Raw genomic sequence first — 23,345 nt, forward strand, 5'->3', positions numbered from 1 at the left:
GCTAAGCCCTGCCTACTTGAAAAATATACAGTTCACCTGAGGTCTGAGTTTCACTAAGTCTTCCTATAAGAAGAATCTGCAGAGAGATCTGCAGAATCATGGTGAAAAAGAAAATGGAGGAAAGTGGTATCCATAGTTAAACCACAAAGGGAAGGCAGCTAGACAGACAGACAGCACCTTTGTCTAGATCAAAGGGAAATGTAGTCCATCTCACTTCTTATAATCATACATTAAAAGCTTACCAAAGTCAGGCATAATGGTGTGTACCTATAATTCCAGAACTTAGAAAATAGGAGGGCTTAAGTTCCAGGCCAGCCTGGGCTACACTGAATGAACCTGTCTCAAAAAACCAATCTAACACAAAATAAACAATAAAACTTTGTATTCAAGAAATTGTCTATTGGGATTCAATGGGAATCTGGATAATGGTACAGAGAGGAGGTCAGCAAGTGAGGAGAATTTTATTATAGTTACAGATTGCTGCTTTGAGAATGTTTCTCAACTATGAATCCAGAAGGCAGACACAAGAAGAACCAGTGAACTTCTTGAGCTTACACTACAGAGCTAGAAGCCTGGGGTAGTGGGAAATCTGTAAGGATTGCACTTTGCTTGCCTGTGAGGGATTTATCAGCCCCAAAGCTCCAAAGAGGAAACAGCAGAGAATTAAACATGGTTCTGGTATTCACATAGAGCTAGGGAAAGAGCCTGTTCACATCCATAAGACAAAAACAAAACAAAAACAAAAAACCCACCACCACCACCAACAACAACAACAAAACCACCATATGTCTCAGGACAGGAGGCATAACACTCAGAAAACTTTGCCTTAGTGATGAGAACTAATCATGCCCAGACTAAACACAGCTTTTTTTTTATAAAGAGAAATCCAGCAAGAATAAATATGACTAAGATGTTCTATGTAACTTAAATGTTGCCCAGAACAAAACCTAATAATATCTATGCTAATACCCAGATATTCAGTACCCAGTTAAGACTAACAAAGGGAAAACTAAGTCAATTCAACAGCAGGATGGAAACAATCCTAAACACCTTTTCAGTTCCAAACAAAAAGTCAACATCATAAAATAAAAACTGAGAGAACTATTAGTATAAACAGAGCCATAAATTTGTTAAGAGATTTAAAATCTTTTCTCTCAATAATTGATGGAACAAGAAGACAGAAAATCATTAAGGAACATAAAACTGAAAGAGTATCAACAGACTTGACCTGATTGACAGTCTGATAGAATGCCCTCCATCCAATGCTTCAGAAAGCAGTTCTTTCAAGTGTAATTGAAAAGAAACATTCACCAAAATAAACTATGCTCTGTGAAAGAAAACAAGTCTCCACAGATTTAAAAGAATTGAATTTGAACAAAGCACATCTTCTGGTCAAAATGAAGTAAAATTATAAATCAGCACCAGAAAGAGCTTGAAAAAAATCAATATATACTTGAAAAGTAAATAATATACTTCCAAATAATCCATCAATTGAAGAAGAAATCAAACCTGTGACTAGAAAGTACAAAGTAAATAAAAATACAATACTTCCTACTTGCAGGATGCAGCTAATGCTGCATTCTGGGGAGGTTAATAGTACTAAAGGCCTCAATTCAATGACCACACCAAGAATCTAGAAAAGACAAAGAAGTAAACTGAATGCAGCCTAAAGGCATGAAATAATAACAGACACCAACAAAAATAAACATAAAAAATAATAAAACTAAAAGCCAGAATTCTAGGCACATCTATAAACCTGTAGCCAGATTAACCAGCAAAGAAAGGGAAGTTCAAGTTGGAATTTCCAGGAATAAGAGATGTAAATTGATAGATATTAAAAATGTTATAGTATGAATTAGGACTATCCTTATGATAGTAAATTTGACAGCTTAGAGTATTCAAAGATCTTATGTACTACCAAATATTGCTTAGGAAAAATAACCTGAGCAGATATCTTTGTATTAAATAACTAAATTTGCTATTTAAACTCTTCTATGAAGAAATTCCAATGCCAGGCAGGGGTGGCACACGCCTTTAATCCCAGCACTTGGGAGGCAGGTGGATTTCTGAGTTCAAGGCCAGCCTGGTCTACAGAGTGAGTTCCAGGATAGCCAGGGCTTACACAGAAAAACCCTGTGTCGAAAAACCAAAAAAAGAAATTTCAAGTCTGAATGGCTTCCCTAGTGAATTCTGCCAGTTATGGGGAAAATAATAAGGAATCAAAATTTCTCAACTCTTTGCAGGAGCCCAGCACCACCTTAATACTAAATATAAGCAAAGTTATTATAAGAGGAAACTCTCTAGGTAATAGCTCTTGTGTACATAGATACAAATGTTTCAAGCAGACTTTTAGAGAGTCAAATTCAAAATTACTCAAAAAGGACAATCTATCACAACTGAGCAGTATTTATTCCAGAAAGGCTTGGTGATTTAGTATTAAAAAACTCAATGATCTTCTTTGGGTAAGAGGACATCAATTAAGAATCCTGTGTCAAATGGTCAGCCCTGAAAACATACACACAAAGTAACACATAGCTGAGTAGCTTGAGTAGGTTATATTTATAGATTTAGGACTATATATGTATAAGCATATATAATAGAAATGCATATATGTATATATGCATTTATATGTGCATATATGTATTTATATACCTATATATCCATGTGTGTACATATATGTATATAACAACAATTAATGAAAAAAAGGCAATGAATTTGAAAGAAAGGAGGCATATATGAGAGAAAGGGGAAAATATGTAATTATATTATAAGTTATTTAAAAACCTCAATGTGATTTACATCAATAAGCTAAAAAGAAGAAAAGGTCATTCTACTTGGTGCAGAAAAAGCACCTGAAAAAGTGAAATCTCCATTCCTGATTAAAACAAAACCAAATATCTTTCAGCAGACTAAGAACAGAAAGAAACCCCTTAATGTAATCAGGGCAGACATGAAAACTCTACAGTGAACATCACAATTGTAGAAGATTGAATGTCCTACTTCAGATAGACAATAAGGGAAAGATATTCAGTCTCACTGCATTCATTCAATATTCCTAAAAGTTTTAGCCAATTCAATAAAGCAAAAAGGAAAAATAAAGGCACAAGAAAGAATTAAAACCATATTTGTTCACAGATAATACAATCATTTACACAGAAAAGTCAATGGGTTCCCCCCAAAGAAAAGGCTATTAGAACTGATGTCTGTGCTCAGAAAAGTTCTACCACATAAGATCAATACACTAAAAAAAATCAATTTTATTTCTATACACTAGAAATGAACAATCATAAATTAAAATTAAAAAGGTGTGTCACTTAAAATAGCATTCAAAATGTGATCTACCTAGGGAAAAAGCTCACTAAAATAACTTTACATCTGATTTATTCAATGGAAAGAGGATTTTGAGCACTGAGAGACATTAAAGATGACCTAAATAAGCTGCATGGTGTCCTGTGCCCAGGGTTCAGATCAGTGTTGCTAGGATGTTAAATCTCCTAAATTGGCTTACTGATTCAACCTAATTCCTGTCAAATCTCAGCAGGCTTTTCTGGAGAAATTAACAAACTTATAACAGAAATGTATAAGGAAATTCTAATTGCCAACAATAATTAAAACAATGTTGAAAAAGATGAAAATGGAGTACGAACATTACCCAATAGCAAAGCCAAAGCAAATAAGATGACATGAAACTGGCCAAAAGATAGACACTGTATCTATAAACCACAAGAGGTAGCTAGAACAGACCCCACACATAGGGACAACCAGTTGTCAAGAAGGATGGAGAGTCACCCTTTGTCTCTCAGTGCAGAGAATACCTTTCAAAAACAGTCTTAAGACAAGTGGACACTCATGGGCAGAAAGGATCACCATGTCCAAGAAGTTCAGAAAAAAGAAATCATAGACCTGGGATGCACTGCAGCAAAAGAATTCTAAGATAAAACAACGAAAAGATCTCTGTGATATCAAATTAAATAATAGTCTTAGACATGACTCCAAAAGCCCAATCCAAAAGCAAAAACAAATGCTAAATTGTATTTTGCCCAAATTAAGTCTTCTTCAAAAGACTCTAAGAGAATCAAAACACAAGATGCAGCTGGGAGAAAATATTTGCAAAGTGTATATAAGATAGGAAACGTGTCCAGAATATCAACAATCTACAACAGTGTTGATGAACTGCCATCACATGATGCCGACACAGAAACTCTGCAATGTTTTACCACTTGAATAATTGCCGTGCCTCCACTTTATGATAACTTGATAATATCTAAAGTAAAGGTTCTTGTCCCAACAAACCTATCAGAATTTGAAAACACCGCAAAGAAAACTACATCCTATCAACCATCAGGACTTAGCCACCTGGTACACTATGGTTTATCCTCAGGATCATGGGACTGACGGGGAGCTGTCATAGCTCAGTGTCCCTGTGCAGCATCAAAGAGTGCATTGCTGCCCCTATCCAGAAGAAGAACAAGGTTTAAAGTTACAATGCTCAAGAACTTGTAAGCCAAACCATCATAGGACAGAGACAATGAATATGTAAAGAACTCTCAAAAACAATAAGAGAAACAAGGTCAGTGATTATACATGGGCAGTGCATTTGAAAACACACCAACAAAGACAGACATATGGTTAGGTGAGCTTCCTAGAAGTGATGCCTAACATGGGATTAGGGAAAGGCTCAGTCAGTTCAGTGCTTGACAAGCAAGCACAAGTACCTGAGATCAGACCCCAGGTAGCCATATAAAAAGCCAGGCAGGGGATGAGAGCCTACAGACTCAGTATTGGGGTGACAGAAACAGTAATTCCTGAAGCCCACTGACAAGACACCCTGGTCAACCAGACAGTCTAGTCAACCAGAAGCTCCAACTTTAATGAGGGACCCTGCCTTAACAAAGTAAGGTAGAGAGTGACGGAGGAAGACACCTGGTGTCAACCTCTAGACCACACACACACACACACACACACACAGAGAGAGAGAGAGAGAGAGAGAGAGAGAGAGAGAGAGAGAGAGAGAGAGAGAGAGATACAGAGAGACACAGAGACAGAGACACAGAGAGAGACACAGAGACAGACACACACAGAAACAGAGAGACAGACACAGAGAGAGGCAGAGAGACAGACACACACAGAAACAGAGAGACAGACACAGAGAGAGGCAGAGAGAGAAACAGAGAGAGAGGCAGAGAAACAGACACAGAGATAGAGTTGGAGATAGACAGAGAAAGACAGAAAGACAGATTAGTAAAACTTGTCTTCAGACAAGGAAAAGTAATGAAATACTAGTTGGAAATCCCTTATTCAAATGGCTAGTACCCAGCATTTCAGATTTCACATCATTTTGGAGTTTGGAATATTTGGGAATATGTGATGCGAACTCTTAGAGAAGTGACCCAAGTCTGAACATGAAGTTCACTCCTGTTTCCCATATGCCTTGTTGATTTCTGCTGTGGCTGTTTTAACCACAGCTCATCACATGAGCCAAGGTGGGGAATTTTCCATTTGAGGCATCAGACAGCTTCTCAAAGGGCTTCAGATTTTTGAAACATTTCAGATTTAGGGTTTTTGGATTTTATATGTCCCACTTCTATTTCCACAGAGCTGTGAGAATATCTAAAAATAGAAGACCCACGCCAAGTCATGGGGAAGGCAGGGACCCAACGACATTCTCTCCCCCACATAGGTAGGGTGTAATATGATATCATTGCCTTGAAAAACTATTTTGGATTAAAAAATTTTAAATACTCCAGCTAAATAGTGATTAATTAAGCACACATACCAGGGGACTTCGGTTTGGTTCCCAGAACATACATCTGGAGGCTCACAACCATCTGTGACTCCAACTCTGGCCTCCTTAGGCATCTGAACCCATGTATCTGTACATATACAAATATACACATACACATCACACAAACACATAGTTAACACAGCTATAAATCTATTTAAAAATTAAAAATCGATCTATTATGAACCACCCATCCTTCTAGATATTTTCCAAAGAAAAATGAAGTATACACCCATACACAGACTTGTGAGCAAGACCTCATAGCAATTTCATTCATAAAAGCCCCCAAATGAAAACAACTCAGATGTCTATTAGCAGGCAAGTGAATGAATGAATTATGATACAGCTGTGTACTAATAGTCAACAGCAATAAGGGATGAGCCATTGATAAAATAACACTGATGGATTTCAGAATAATTACACTGACTCCGTCGAGCCAGTCAGAAGATAAATGACACATAATAGCCCTATTTATATAAACTTTGCAAAAGGCAGACCACTTTGTAACGATATAAAGTACCTCTATTAACCTGTGAGTGATGGAAGTAGGTGAAGCAGGATGCACCCCTTGGTGGGGAGCATTTGGGAAATACATCCACGTTATTGTGATAGGTTCGTGGGAGTTTTCACACATCACAATTCACCAAATTGTACATGTTGAAAGTATGGATATTAAAACATATATAGAGTATAAAGTTATAAGGACCATGGCATTATTTAAAGGAATCCTTTTTCTTTCTACTTATGTTGGTGGGGGAAGCTTTAAAAGAAAGACAGCATTGTAAACGGGTAAAGGAACCACACGAGCATTCAGAAGGTGCAATAAAAGTGGGCTTCTCGGAACCAGGGAAGGAAGCAGGGACTGAAGAAAGAGGCAAGGAAGAGTTCAAGGAAGCTGCAGAAGCATTACCCCTGACTGTTCAGAGGAAGAGCCACCCTGCACCACACACATGCGCATGCACACACACTCACACACACATACACACACACATACACATATACTTCCAATGGCCAAAGTTACCCCATTGCTGAAAGGGATCAAGAAAAGCCAGCAGGAAATTGGGAGTCCCTGAATGCCTTCCTTTTCTAAAAGTCTCAAAGCTTCAGGAAAACTCCAGGAGAAAAATGCTTTGCAAAGTCACTGAGTGATACAGATCAGTGGTCTGCAAGTGATTATCACCTCCACCACCACCACCACCACCACCACCAACAACAACAACACCAACAACAACAACAACAACAACAAAAACCAACAACAACCACCACCACCAACAACAACAACCACCACCACCAACCACCACCAACATCAACATCAACAACAACCACCACCAGCACCACCACCACCACTGATACAAGCTATTTCTTATCCATTAACATTGAGGCAATGAGAGGCCAGTGATTGGAGGGGAGAAAGGAGGAGGAGCTAAGAGAAGGAAGGGCGGAGAGAGAGGGAGCCTGGGAGCTGCATGAGGGAGAGGAGGAGGAGACAAGCAGACCCAGATGACGTCAGATGTGTTTCTGGTGTGCTGAGAGGTTAGAAATATTGGGATAAAACTTTATCATTATAATTTGGCATTATGTAATTGGGAGTTTCATATATATATTAGTTAAATACTCAAGTTTAAGAGTCATGCTTTACTGGATACTTGGAGGGAATAGGTACTGGGCAGGGGAGAGAGAGACCTGCCGGGACTTGGAGCAGAGGTCTGGTACTATATTTTAGTTGTTTCCCACTACACACCACCACCAGCAGCCGCAGTTAAAAGGGATGCCCATGTCCATGTCCTTTAATTAGGAGAGCTTCATAGCAGCTGTGTGCTATATTACTTACTTTCTTGGTTTCCAGGACAAACAATCTGTCAAAGGCAACTTAAAGGAGGAAGGATTAGTTCTGGCTCAGTGGTTTCAGAGGTTCTCAGGCCATCTTGGTAAGTCAGGCACTGGGAATGTCTGGGTCTGTAGCAGCAGGATCTGGTGGTTACATCAGTTGGCTTGGCCCAGGATACAGACAACTGTGGCTGGGACAATGGTTGGTACAGTTTTCAAGTGCACATAATCTAGTACCCACTTCTGCCTGCCATGCCTTACCTCTCAAAGGCCCTACAGCTTAAATTATGAGACACGCTAGAGATGAAGTATGTAAAACTTGACATTTTGAGTTTGACATTCCAGGTCCAAACCATAACACCTGCACACGCAGCTACATTGGTACATTATACTGATTGAAACTGTAAATGTGTAAGACAGGAAGTGACAAAAAACTAAGGTGCTTCTGTTTCTACATTTGATGCTACATCACAAATTGGAGCGAGCACACCTCAGTGCTGAGACCACTGGGCTAGATAAAGAGTTCCAATCATATGTAGTGAATAGGGAACAATCAGACTTGTCCTGGGAGGTCAAAACAACAGTTTTAAAAATAGAAATATTTGTGATAGCCTACACTGGAAAGAGTTGGCCCATCCAAAGGAGAATTGCTGGCCAGATTTATACCCATTTGGCAGACTGTCAAGCAGCCACTCCAAACAGTGTTTTCAGAGAATCCTCTGGCATGCACAGTGTTCATGAGGTACAGTAAATGTGAAGGGTAATTGACAATACCCCAATACAAAGGGTAATTATTCATGTATCATGGAAAAACAGGGAAGAAATGGGGCATTTTGTCCTTCATTTTCCAAATGCTTCCCAATGGAAATTTTCTAGCATGTAATTATAAAATGCAACAATTTTGTGAAGAAAACATTACAAATAATTTCATCACGCTGGGTGTGGTGGTGGGAGATTGAGGCTATAAGATTTCAGGTCTACCCTGAGCAAAGAAGAAGTCCTTGTCTCAAAAATATCAAAGTTGGCTAAATAATCAGCTAGGTCCATAAGGCAATACATGAGTTCATTTTTGTGGTAAAATACTTGATGGAAGACATTTAATTGGCTCACGATTCAAGGGTAGAGTCCATCATGATGAGGAAGGTACAGCAGCAGAGGGATAAGGTAGATTGTCCCATTGCATCCATAGTCAGGAAGCAGAAAGATGGATCATGGTGTTCAGATGGCTTTCTCCTGTTTATTAAGCCTGGGACCATAGCCCATGGAATGGTACCATTATATTTAGGAAGTATCTTTCCACCTCATTGAACTTCATCTAGAAACTCCCTCATTCTGCATCACATAAAAGGTCCAGATCCTCAGCAGTGATGGGAGCAGGGACCCCACCAGCACTGGATATCTGCTCACTCAGTCCCATTCTTCTGTGCCAATCCTCTGCTCACCCTAGACAAGGGCCTGGACACATTCTCCATAGAGTCTCTCAGCAAGATACCTTTTGTTCTCACACCACATGATTGTATCCTGCAAGCAGAAGTCTTTCTTCCCTTAGATAAAATAATCTTAATTTTCTAGGAAGCATAACGGTTTAGGGATGTTCTGGACACCAGAGGTAAAGATCTGAGGATGGGCAGATAAACTGGGTGTGTCTGACAGGCTGAGAGGTGAGGAATCACAAAACTCTGTGGGTCCACAGCCACAGACTTACCAAATCCCCAAGCCCATGACTAGGGATATCCTGCCAAATGTGATCCAGGTTTAGTTCCAGACATAAAAGGAAGCACTTTCTGTCTCAGTAAGTAATAAATGGATTGGAACTTGTTGGAATTCATCACCCCCAAGAGGTGATACTGCCAGGAAATACAAACGCCTTCCAAAAAGGTTTGTGAAAATTTATGAATGACAGAATTGTGAATGACCTCTCTTGTACCTTTCTCCATACTCCATTTGCAAAAGCAGACATGGTCTTTAGAGGCTGAGAAGGAGTTGACCTCATGGATACTAGCTACTCAGATTTCCCCTGCTGGCCAAGCAAGGTCAAGGCCCACATTTTATGTTACCATGGCATCAGTTGTTTAAATCTTCACAGCCACGCCCACATGGTTATAAATCCTCATTGATGTGCCTAAGGCCCAGCTAAGAAGCCATATCAACAAGAGCAGAGTCAATGCTAAGTGGGTGTGTAATAAAGGTGGGTTGAAAGAAGGAACATCTGTCCTTGTTTGCTATATCTACGCAAGAAGGCTTGCTGGCAATTCTATTTGGTCAGGGTCAGGTCTTGATGTTTGCATGCTGCAGGAATGTGGATTATTTATGCATTTCCAGTATACACTCCCCAAACCATAGCAGAGGAGAAAACACAGTGGAGTGGCAGTATCATCTCTGCTTATAGAGTGTTCTTAAGGAACACTTATCTACCATTATACAAGAACATCTCTGATGAGGAAAAGCCCCAAGGCCCATAGAAGCTTTCCCAACTAATGTCTACAAAACCCCCTCATCCCCTGACTTGCTTACCAGAAAGTTCTGCTGTCCACCATAGTGGGTTTCTGGGCTTTCACCCGCAAAGCAATTTGTTTGCAATTTCATGATAATCTTCACTGCCCTCTGTTATGATAACAGCATATTTCCAATGCCCTTTCTTTTAACATTCATCTTCAGGTTATAGATGTAGGGATTCAACTTTATTTTTCCAAGAACTGTCAGCATCCATGCTAATTCTGTAGATATCTCCTCCATAAATGTAATATGCTAATTTTAATGTAAATACAGAGATCAGTTCGGAAAAGTGGTTTGTTCTAATGGGATTTTTGTCTATACTGAAAATTTTTAAAAGACAGTCTATGTTTTGGTAGGATATGGTGCACCAGGGTCCTGTTTCCTTATTCGTGATTTATGACTTGGTATGAAGATTATAGTATCACAGGTTTGAATCAGTTTTATGGGTAAAATGTGGTCACAGACTGTGACATTTGGCTCACTGTTAACTCTACACAGTCAAGAAGTGGTAACCCTCTTAAGGTTTTCAGAAACAAGAGGAACAACCACAGCATGAGAGCTGTTTCTTTGTTTGTGATTGTTAGATGCCATTGACTCGGCGGGGTGACTCATCTGCCACAGGGTCTCCTGGTCAGGGCTTGTATGAAATACTCTATCAGAGAGTATCACGAGTATGTTGAAGCATGCCAGATATTTACACTGATTGGAGTCTCAAAAATAATCATTGGAATTACACAAAATATGGATGCTCAACAAAGCTGTTGGGTCCTACAAAGAGTCCCAGAAGCCCAGAGCCAAACTCTGACTCAAACCCAGCAGTGGGAAACCCAGACAAGAGGAGTCCTAGATGTGTGGACTCAGCAGCAAGAGAAGATGGCATAGAAAATTGAAGATGACTTCTGATGCCTATAGTTAGCCTAAAGACTGTCAACTAATGCTCTGGGTGCTCAGGTGGGAGGGGCAGTCAAGGCACAATACCTCCTCAAGCCCTCTTGTTGAAAGTAGCATTCCGCAGAAATTTTCAAGTAATGAGTAGGCATGATGCTTATTTAATTGGGGGTAGGGTGGACAGAATATGGAAAGTGGGATGCAGCAAGGGGTCAGCACGTCCCCGCTTAGACTCTCAGGAGGGCTGCAGTATAGGTTGAGAGTGATGGCTTCCCCATGTACTCATGCATTGCTCTCAGCCAGGCTACCTCTGCCCCATCAGACCTGGCTTATCCTTTTGGAAACTGAGGTAGAGAGACAGGGGAAAGACTTTAATAAGATGGGTCCTGAATTCCCAAAGGTCTGTGTTCCTTAGCTGAGCTATAAGAGAATATGCAAAACACTCCACCAAGTAAGACTCAAGAGATGCACATGGCAAATCTGCCCAGAGTGTTCGGGTCACAAAGGCCGATGGCTGAGGTCTGTGGGTCTGACTTGTGACCTCTCTGAAGACTGAAGTATAACAGATCCAAAATGTGGCTGAGTGCCTGCTGGCTTGGGAGTGTGGGCAGCTGAGGGATGGCAGAAAAGGGAGCCAGACTGGCTACAAAGCGTGGATCCAGGCCAGAGTCTCTTCCTGGCACACCTCACACTGAGGAGTACTGACGCATCATACATAGAGGGAAAATGTGTTCACCAATTACCTATTTAAAGTGTACTTTATTCAAACCATAATTATCTTTGTATTTAATTTTGGGGGTGCTTCCAGTTACCAATAGCAATAAACTATTAGATTTTTCAGGGTTCTGGAGTCTTTTCGTCCCTATTTGCAGAAACAAACAAGACCTTGAAGATGGGATAAAAGACCACAGCAGAGCTGAGACACAGGGAGACCATTCTTTTAGAAAGAATCATGGAAGGAGAAAAACTCACTGAGTCCAACTTACTGTCTGTACTGCGCATAAGCTCTTTCCTTTTCTAATATTTCTGGAAGAGAGAGAGAGAGAGAGAGAGAGAGAGAGAGAGAGAGAGAGAGAGAGAGAGAGAGAGAGAGAGAGAGAGAGAATTGGGACCAGACAGATGAGTGGTTCAAACAGGTAGTGGTACTTGCTGACAAGGTTCCATGTCCCTAAAATCTGTATTATGAGGAGGAAACTGACTCCCACAAGTCGTCCTCTGACTTCCATTCACATAAAACAAATTAATAAATGAAAAAGCAAACAAAAAGTCTCATACATTAAAGGTCTGAGTGTGGAAGGAGAAAGGAGTCAGTCTAAACTGGATGCTGGTTTAGACTGCACACAGACATGTGTAGCTGTTCTAAGCCTATTCTTGTTTTGGACATAAGAAGACCTTGGGTACACATTTCTCTGACAAAGGCATTCCTAAGAATGTTTAGATATGGGAAGCTAGACCAATGCTTGGTTTAGGTTGGAAAGAGGCGCTGAACTTGTCTGGTTAAGAGAGTGAAGAGAAGAGGAGAGGAGAGGAGAGGAGAGGAGAGGAGAGGAGAGGAGAGGAGAGGAGAGGAGAGGAGAGGAGAGGAGAGGAGAGGAGAGGAGAGAAGAGAAGAGAAGAGAAGAGAAGAGAAGAGAAGAGAAGAGAAGAGAAGAGAAGAGAAGAGAAGAGAAGAGAATGCTGAAGAAAGTCAAGGCTCAGAGTAAGTGAGACGTTCTGAGCTGATTAGAACCTGAAGCTTGGGGCTGTGCCTTAAGGAGGCCACTGTATCCCAACTCTGCTCTTTTGGAAAGCTAAAATTCTATGAATCCTGTTTCTTAGGAAACATATGAGCACACACACACACACACACACACACATGTTCAGGCAAGCACACACACACACACACACACACATATATATGTGTGTGTGTATATATATATATGTAAATATATATATACACACAAACCTACACACATATACACATACATGTATACATAAACATATATGCATGCACACACATATTCAGGCAAGCACACAGACACACACATATATATACACACAAACCTACACACATATACACATACAGAAACACATATGCATGCACACACATATTCAGTCAAGCACACAGACACACACACACACACAACTCACACACACACACATATATACACACAAACCTATACACATATACACAAACCTATACACATATACACATACATGTATACATAAACATACACGCATGCACACACATACACATACACACACAAACGCACATATACACACACCACTGCATACAATTACAAGAGCCCCTCATGGAAATCTTGCTTTCTTTCAGGTATGCCCTTCACTTTGGACTGCAGTCAGAATAGCCAGAATAGCCACTGCTGCCCTGACACCCACACTCACTGCAGATGAGCTTGCTGTGGATCCAACCACATAACCCCAGGTGTAGGACTATGAGAAAAAAGATAAAGGGGGAGAGAGTATTCAGAGAAGCCATGTAACCAAGCTCACAGACATCCCTCTCTCTTCCTGTCACAGCCCTCTGGTTTCTGGTCACAAGTCTTGCCAGCCTAGTTCTCCATCACACCTTTGGTTCTTTACTGTGTTATTGAGTGCAGGTAGGTGAGGAGAAATCCTACTGCCAAGCCTGAGGCTTCCTGTCAAAAGACTCTAACTGATGAGGAAGAATTAGAAGAGGACACGAGCCTATTCTGTTCCCCCTTGCTGTCACTACTAGGTATGGAACAGCAATAACTAGAAAATATGGAACGTTTAGCTCTAACTCTGAAGCGTAAATGTAAGATTAGTCTAACGTGGCATTTCCCTCTATTTGTAACAGTAGTGGTTGAAATGAATGAGACAGATGAAGAAAATAGTTCTGTTGTTTTAAAAATAAAGGTAGCTTGATAGAACGTTTTAGGGATGGTAAAATGACTTTCCCAGAAGAGCCCTGAACTGAAGGGGAGTCTGCTGGGGAAGAGACAGATTTGCCTAACAATAATATCTGAATATCAGCTTCCTTATCTCCCCCCTCAACCTGCTGCCATGTATCAAGCACTACTTTTTCTTTGGATGCCAGTTCCAATAAATCTATCTGTTCTGGAGAAAAAAGCTAAAGTGAATAACTGGGAGTGTGTGGTTTGTGCCATGAAAGCCAGGAAATGGAGCAGAAGACTCAGGAGGAAGAAAGACAGAAGTAGGCCGGGTCCTACTGGGCCTGCAGCTACATTTGCTGTATAATGTCTGATACTCAATTTTAAGTGATCACCAATAATCCCTACCTGTTACCCCACAGTCAGTTCATTTGTGCAAATCTCCCATGTTTGTGCTAATGTAAGGTAGATGGAAAGGTGATAGAATAATGCAAGGCACAGAGTAGCCACATAGACGTCACAGAACAAATCAAGAGCCAGGTAGAAGAAACCACAGTTCCTGATGAGCTTTAGTATGAAGAAAAAAATATGAGCTGTAATGGATGAATGCTATAGAATCCTATCCCTGACTGTTAGGATGAGGACGAGGAGGAGGAGGAGGAGGAGGGGAAGGAGGAGGGGGAGGGGGAGGAGGAGGAAGAGAACCTTAGATCATGAGGTCGAAGCCTCTGTGGAGGGGACTAATGTGCCTACTAAAGACCACAGAAAGCCCCCTGTGGTAGCCCCCTGTGGTAGCTCCCTGTGGTAGCCCCCTGTGGTAGCCCCCTGTGGTAGCTCCCTATGGTAGCCCCCTGTGGTAGCCCCCTGTGGTAGCCCCCTGTGTTAGCCCCCTGTGGTAGCCCCCTGTGGTAGCTCCCTGTGGTAGCCCCCTGTGGTAGCCCCCTGTGGTAGCCCCCTGTGGTAGCCCTCTTCTACCACAGAGTTGTGACATAGTGAGAAGACTGCCATCTAGACTAAAAAAAAGGCCCTCACCAGAGCTAACCATGCTGGCAATGCTATACTCAATTCCAGCCTCCAGAACTGGAAGAAAGGATATCTTTATGTGGTGGTTTGAATAAGAATGGCCCCATAGACTCATGTGTGTGTGTGTGTGTGTGTGTGTGTGTGTGTGTGTGTGTGTGTGTGTGTGTGTGAATGCTTGATTCATGGGGAATGGCCCTATTAGGAGGTGTGGCCTTGTTGGAGTAGGTGTGCTGTTTTTGGAGGAAGTGTGTCTCAGTTCACTCCTTGCTGTCTTGGGATCCAGATGTAGAACTCTCAGCTTCTCCAGCACCTCCATATCTGCTTACATGCTGCCTGATTCTGCCATAATGATAATGGACTAAACCTCCAAAATTGTAAGTCAGAACCAAATAAAAACTTTTAAGACAAATTGTAGGAATTGCTGTAGTTATGGTGTCTGTTCACAGCAATAGAAACACTTCAGTTTATGAGCTTCAAAGTCAATGCAGGGACACTGGGGTCACATATCGGAATGTGGGCACCATTATGATTTTGACAAAAGTAAATGATTATTTTAAATTTGTGTGTGTGTGTGTGTGTGTGTATGTGTGTGTGTGCCTGTGTGTGCACATGCCTTATCAGTGTTGCTTACATGTGCATACATTTAGGACTACCTACTTATTATCGGGGGCTCGACAATATGCTTACCTACACAAGACCTGCAAAGATCCTTAGTACTCATGCCCACCTAGATGGAGGAAGCACTCATTAGTCCTCACCCCTAGTGAAGAGATATAAGCAGTTCAATGGCTGCTGAGGGAGGGAAAACTAGTTTTCTCCAGTAGCAAGTTCCCAACCCTAAGTAAAAGATTTCTGAATATGCAATACAGATATTAATTCAAATTCAAGCACTTAATGAACCTGAGGTGTTTCTCACACGTCTCACCCAGGTTGCATGGTGTGATTTCACTGCAGTCCTGGTTATGAACACTCAGAATGCACAGTTTGCACTGAATATGCCATCATTCCATACAAGATCAAAATATACTTCATAACATCATCTATAGTAAATGAATCTGTCAACTGAATCCAAAGGCAGTTATAGAACAGGAAAAAAAAACTTCTACAAAGGAATGGTGTCTAATATATAAAGAACTCAAAGATCTAAAGATGAAGAAAAACATTTTAAAAAAAAATAGGCCATGAAATAGAACAGAAAATTCTCAAAATAAGAACTCCAAAATGCTAATAACATTTTAGAAACTGTGTGTCCTTGGCTATCAAGGAAATGTAGCTTGGAAGTGCTTTAAGATTCCATCTCACATCAATTAGAGTAACAATTATCAGGAACACAAATAACTACATATGCTGGTGAGGATGTGGGGAATGGGACAGTTTACACACTGTTGGTGACAATGTAAAGTAGTGAATTCACCTTAGAAGTCAGTCTGAAGGTCTCTTTAAAAAAATAGAAACAAAATTATCATATGATCCATACCTAATAATCCTGAGTACATACCCTAAGGACATCTTAGTACAGAGATACTTACATATCCACATCCATTGCAACTCTGTTCCCCATAACTAAGGAATAGAATCAACCTGAATGCCCATCAACTGATAAATGGATAAGGAAAATATTGCACATATACACACAAGAATAAAAGTTAGTTGTAGAGGAAAACAATATTGAAACTTAAATGTAAATGAATGGAGATAGAAAATAAATCATACTGAGAGAGCTCCCTTGAGCCCCAGAAGACAAATGCCACATGTTCTCTCTTACAGGGGTCCTAGCTTCACATCCTTTGTGTGGTTTGTAATTCAAAGTACATGTGAAAGCCAAGAAACATGAAATGGACTGTTGCTTGGGGAATACACTGAGGGAGGGAGTTGGAAAATGAAGGTGAGATGAAAGAACAGGGAATACTGGGGGATGGAAAGGCCCAAAATGTGAGGGGTAATGGTTGGGAAATGAGGGTGGTGGAGTGTCTAACCAAACTAGAGGGCATATGAAGTAGCTATATAGAAAGTTACAATCTTGCAAACCACGTAGGACACATAATTAGTGGAGAAAACAGAGCACAGTGACATGAAAAAACTGGGAATGAGTTCTCAGGGATAAAGGTTTATGTGAAGATGAGTCAGGGGTAAAGGGAGCAGGAAAATAGGGGAGCAGAGATCTAAAGGTGGGTTACCCCAAACTAAGGATATATGAGGAAGCCTTACGAAATGTTACTAGTTTATAAGGTCATTTAAAATATAATATTAAAAGAGAAGTTTAACTGTGTATCCTTCATGGTGAACAATACTGTTCCCAGAAGACATGGCTATTAAGTCTCAGTGACAGGTATGGAATACTCTAGAATTTGCTCCAGGAGACCCAGTAGAATCTGAAACAACATAGACAATCACTACTGTTCTTGGTTGTTCATCATAAATAAATGGAAGAATCTTACTGCTGAGGACAGTATCTAATTTGGTTACAGGACATGGGGAAATTGGCCTCAACATGGCCAGAAATTAATTCTTTCCCTCTGGCTGGCTTTCCTAGAAGGTGATATGGAAGCCAAGGAGGGAAGAAAGATGTCAGTAGTCTTACATAATATGGGAGCCTCCATGCTATGATGCCAACCTGACAGATAAGTTATGCCCACTGGAGGAATAATACTGTAAGAGTTATAGTAGTCAACTATTTTCCTCATTGAATTTGAGATCTGATCCACAGGAGAGATTCTGTGCCTGGTCAAAAGAGCATGACCACTTAGAGAATCTTACTGGTGTTGTTTCAATATATTATCATGTTGTCAAAAAACTCAGCTGTTCTGGTTTAAACCCCTCTCCAAGTTGACTAATTTAATCCAACTTCTCTCAGTTTCTGACTGGATTGTTTTGCTTGGGATCATCCTAACTTTAGTAATATGTTCTAATCATCTCAATCTTTCTCATTCTCTGGCTCCTTCTGTCTTTTCCTGTGTCTAGCTTGTTCTTTCTACAACCTGTCTTTGTAAAGCTCTCCTGGTAAAACTGCCTCCTTTCTTTTTCTACAGTACTCTCTTAAGTAGCTTCCCTTTCCTCTCTCTTCTTATAATAGTTACATATATCCTATTCTGTCAAATCTTTCTCTGATTCATCACTTCATCTGCCATTCAATTAGACATCACTTTTAAACATGGGTGCTTCTTTCTACAAATTACCGTTACCTTCATTGTTTGGGATTAAAGATGCATACTAAGGGCATGTCTATTGTATTCCATCCAGAGGGATTAAAGGTGTGTGCTAAGGGCTGAACCACACCACAACTAGAAACAGGATTTTTCCCATAAATAACACAATCTTAGGGTTCACCGTGTGATCAAATAACCTGCAACAAGAAAGAATGTAAGAACTAGAGGACGGAGGGAAGCTATGAAATGTTGTCATTTGGACATGACATGGCTGATGAACAGATGGATTCACAGCAGCTGTCTTACCTTGCACAAGACCTATAGAAGATCAAGACTATCAAAATTCTATCATGAGATGGGATATGAGATCACGAGACCACACCTGTAGAGTGAGAACTATGGGAAGATATTGGTTACTGAGGGATGGCTCAGTCACTCTTTTTTTTGAGGATGTGGCTAATGATAGGTTGCTCACATCCCAGTGGATGCAAACACTATAAGCATATGAACAGTGCTGATATGACTCATGTAATAATATTAAGAAGAAGAAGGAGGAGGAGGGGGGAAGAAAAGGGGGAGGAGAGGAAGGGAGAGAAGAAAAAAGAGAGATGGGTTAATTGGTCCTGAGATGTTTTAGATGGAAGTAAGTAGGGGATGGGTAAGATCAAAATACCTATATACACTTATGAAATTTTAAAAGAAGAAATAAATAATATTATTTTGAAAAATACTTCCTGAAATACTTCAGCTTAGATTTTGGACTACTTATATGTTACTAATTTCAGTGTTTTTACTGTACATACAAATTTTCCTACATTTATAAAAACCTAATAGTTTAATTATTGAAAATAAGGACACTCAATATTATTCGACCTAGCTACTACATTCCTCAACATATAACCTCAAAATTGCTATATCTTTGAGTTATATTGTATTAGGATGCTTAATTGTTAAAACTGTTATTAGAATTGATGACTTGTTTTTCATAAAAAAAATTAAAGAAATTTGGCTGTGATTAAAACAGAATTTCCAACAATTTCTCAAGTGGCCCAAATATAGTACTATTATTTTGTACTTATATAAGCAGAGTTGTCAACATTGGTGGTTATAAAATCAAAATATTGATTAATTCTGAAAGATGTTTATAGTCTGTGCATTCTATAGTATCAAATATTCAGTTACGTTTAATTCCTTATGGAAAAACAAACAAGTACACCCTTTTATTGGTGTGCAAATTTTCTTTTGTCTTTAATAAATGGTCTAACAGAGCCCCAGACCTCAGCACAACTGACGCCATGTTAAAGGTACAAAGGCACCATTCTGACCTAACACCTGCCAAATGAGAACAAAGATGTAATTTATCATAGTCCATAGTTGTAGGAAGGCCCCTATATATACTAACCATGTCTTTCTGGCTTTTGTATCTCCAGTTATTACTAACTGTTCTTTCTAATTGAGGCATTTCAAACTGGGATGTGGTTTTATACATAAAAAGCCAAGAATGGCAAGGTTTAGGGTGGCATGATTTGGGTGAGTTCCCCATGCATTGGACAGACAATGAAAGTAAGATTTTCTATTTAGCTTTATTATGTCAATGTGTTCTCTGGAAGAGTTACCTTGCAACAATGATACAATTATATAGATATAAAAAACTTTTAAAATAAACGTATTTATTACTTATGATCATATCACTAAACATTTGTTTTATATCCCTGTTTTATATACTTACCTGTCTTGTATCATAAAAAAGGATATTGAGAGTAGAAAAACTTAGGAAGCCATGGTCTATATTTAGTTAGAACTGCCCAAATTGACTAACATATTACTATAAACCAAAGTTAAAATTTACAAAAATAATTCTGTAAATTCTAAGTTCTAAAAATCTGAAGCAAAGTGGAAAAAAAAGTCACCTCGACTTAGTTGCAAAAAACACAGGTAAATTATTCCAAGAATCTTTAAAGCACATCAGTCCTAATAGAACAAAACTTAAAGAAAAGGAAAAAAACTATAAAAATATTATGAGTGGTATTTATCCAATTATATTGTGGATTCCATTGCTTGGTTTTACAATGTTGACATGTGTGTGTGTGTGTGTGTGTGTGCGCGCGCGCGCGCATGTGTTTCCACTATTATTATTTTTTAATTTTATATGATAGATTTTAACCATGTTCCTTCCCTTCCCCCACCTTCTCCCACGTTTTTCTTACTTCCCACCCATTCAACTTCATCTATTTTCTCTCTCTTGCTTTTGGCTCTCTCTTACTCTCACACACACTCTCTCTCTCAGAAGAGAGACCAAAAATCTAAACAAATCACTAAAACAAAAAAAAAAATACCTGAAAAGAATGTAGGGTTACCATCTTGAGCACTGTAATTTTAATATTAGAGAATTATTACAGGTAGGAGATCAGCAAGTTTCAGTAGGAACCCTGTAATCCTGAGCTGTAATTTCTAGTCTCAGTATGAACTCATGAATTTTATTTTACTTTGAGTTTTATCCTGGCTCCATGTGTTTAGAACATTGCAGCACTGAGGTCCAGACTGTGGCCCCTAAATATTTTTCCCCAAAGAACTCTCCTTGAAAAAACAGTGATGTAGTTCAGTTCTGAAAAACCGAGCACAAAAGATGAGCCTGAGAAATCATAGTCAAGCTCAAGGTGGTAATTAAGAACCAATAGAGGGTTACCTTTCTTTCTTTCAAATGGACTAGGAATCCAAGATGAAATAACTCCCATGATCTACCATATCCAAAAGTAAGACAATAAGTCATCAATAAGAATACATTTTAATGGGCTGATACCAGTGTGATGTGTTTCAATGCACCAACCCAAACTTAAACTAATGAAATAACATCAGCAAAAAAAAATAAAATCAGCTTACTACTAATTACTAATGGGGAATTAGGGAAATGGTTCATTATTCTGAAAACCGATAAAGATGGGATAAGTATTTTGTTCACCCATCTAAAAAGCACTGAAGCATCCACATTTTGGTCTTCCTTCTTTATAGGCTTCATATGGTCTGTGAATTGAATCCTGGGTATTCTGAACTTTTGGACTAATATCCACTTATCAGTGAATACAAACCCTGTTTGTTCTTTTGTGCCTGAGTTACCTCACTCAGGATGTTATTTTCTTTTTTTTTTTCTTTTCTTTTTTTTTTTTTTACTAAAAAAATTGTATTTACTTAGAAGCATTCAGAATGTCAACAAAACAGCCACAATTTTTTTTTTGCAATTACAGAGTGGTATTCAGCTAACAGAACAATTATCTTCATATAAGCTGCATCAGAGACAACTGAAGATGGAAAAAAAAAAACAACCCAAAAATAAAACCGAAAGAAAAAAAAACCAAACTACTGTCCCCATATATAACTAATTTGTGCTGTGCACCAACAAGAACCTGCTTTAAATTTCCATGCCAATTTACAACCCTCAGACTGTACCAGGCAAGGTTAGTGGCTATTGAAAATCCCATTAGGATAGGGCTACTACCTAAAGACACATTCGGTAGTGTGTTAATTATACAAAAAAGGACACTGTACAGTTTAACAACAAATCTTACACAGCCTTACATTTCAATTTTTTTTAAAGGAGTGAGTTGTGTTCAGGGGGTTAAATGCTTTATAGACAAGAAAAAAATTTGCTAGAGCCAACTTATTCATCATCATCCTCTTCATCTTTGTCTTCGTCTTCCTCCTCCTCCATCGTCATCTTCCGTATTTTTCTAGCTCTTCTCAGCCTTGGCCACCCCCTCTTTCGCTGCATCAGGTTTTCCTTTGGCTCTGCAGGCAGCAATATCCTTCTCATACTTCTCCTTCAGCTTGGCGGCCTTCTTCTCGTAGAGCTGCTTGTCATCTGCTGCGGTGTTGTCCCACCTCTCTCCTGGTTTCTCTGTAACATCACCAATGGATAAGCCAGGATGTTCGCCTCTGATTTGGGGGAGGTCCTCAGAACAGAGCAAGAAGAAGGTCAAAGGAGACCTCTTGGGAGCTCTGGGGTCCTTGAACTTCTTTTTGTTCTCCCCTTTTGGGGGAGATGTTGGTTTTCATTTCTCTTTCATAACGAGCCTTGTCAGCCTTTGCCATGGCTTCAAATTTTCCCTTTTCCTTAGCAGACATGGTCTTCCACCTCTCTGAGCACTTCTTGGAGAACTCTGAGAAGTTGACAGAAGCATCTGGGTGCTTCTTCTTGCGCTCCTCCCGGCAGGTTTGCACAAAGAATGCTTATGAGGACAGTTTGCCTCTCAGCTTCTCTCCTTTGCCCATGTTTAGCTGATTTTCCTCTGCGAGGCACAGAGTTGCCCAGTGCCGCCCGTCTGGCTCTCGCTTGCCCCGGCACTGTCTCTGTGGAGCTCAACGTACTGCAATGGCTGTGAGCAAGTGTCTCTGTAGGACCGTGGGACATCTTTTGGGTGTGTGCCCAGGGCTGGTATAGCTGGGTCTTGATTGAGGCAGAACTATTCTCAGTTTTCTTAGAAACTGCCAAATTGATTTCCAAAGTGGTAGTGCAAGTTTGCACTCCGACTAGCAATGGAAGCGCATTCCCCTTGCCAGCATGTGCTATCATGTAAGTTTTTGATCTTAGCCATTCTGACTGGTGAAAGATGGAATCTCAGGGTCCTTTTAATTTGCATTTTCCTGATGACCGAGGATGCTAAATAAACATTTCTTTATGTGTTTCTCAGCCATTTTAGATTCCTCAGATGAGAATTCTCTGTGTAGAGAGACTTGCACTCCATTTTTAATTGGATTATTTGGATTGTTGGTGTCTTATTTATTTATTTATTTATAATTTTTATTGAATATATTCTTTATTTACATTTTTTTCGATATATTTTTTATTTACATTTCAAATGATTTCCCCTTTTCTGGTTCCCCACTCCCCGAAAGTCACATAAGCCGCCTTCCCTCCCTCTGTTCTCCCACCCATCCCTTCCCACTTCCCTGTTCTGGTTTTGTCTTATACTGCTACACTGGGTCTTTCCAGAACTAGGGGCCACTCCTCCGTTCTTCTTGTACCTCATTTGAAGTGTGGATTATGTTTTGCATATTCCAGTTTTCCAAGCTAATATCCACTTATTAGTGAGAGCATACCATGATTGATCTTTTGAGACTGGGTTACCTCACTTAGTATGATGTTCTCCAGCTCCATCCATTTGCCTAAGAATTTCATGAATTCATTGTTTCTAATGGCTGAATAGTACTCCATTGTGTAGATATACCACATTTTTTGCATCCATTCTTCTGTTGAGGGATACCTGTGTTCTTTTCAGCTTCTGGCTATTATAAATAGGGCTGCTATGAATATAGTGGAACATATATCCTTAT

At 39.8% G+C, this 23,345-nt stretch overlaps 1 pseudogene; it reads right to left on the reverse strand.

Moving 5' to 3' along the window:
- Positions 1 to 21,672: 21,672 nt before the first annotated feature.
- LOC127689600 (high mobility group protein B1-like) lies at positions 21,673 to 22,286 on the reverse strand (annotated as a pseudogene).
- Positions 22,287 to 23,345: the final 1,059 nt, after the last annotated feature.

This window comes from Apodemus sylvaticus, chromosome 7, assembly GCF_947179515.1.
Source record: "Apodemus sylvaticus chromosome 7, mApoSyl1.1, whole genome shotgun sequence".
Classification (NCBI taxonomy): Eukaryota; Metazoa; Chordata; class Mammalia; order Rodentia; family Muridae; genus Apodemus; species Apodemus sylvaticus.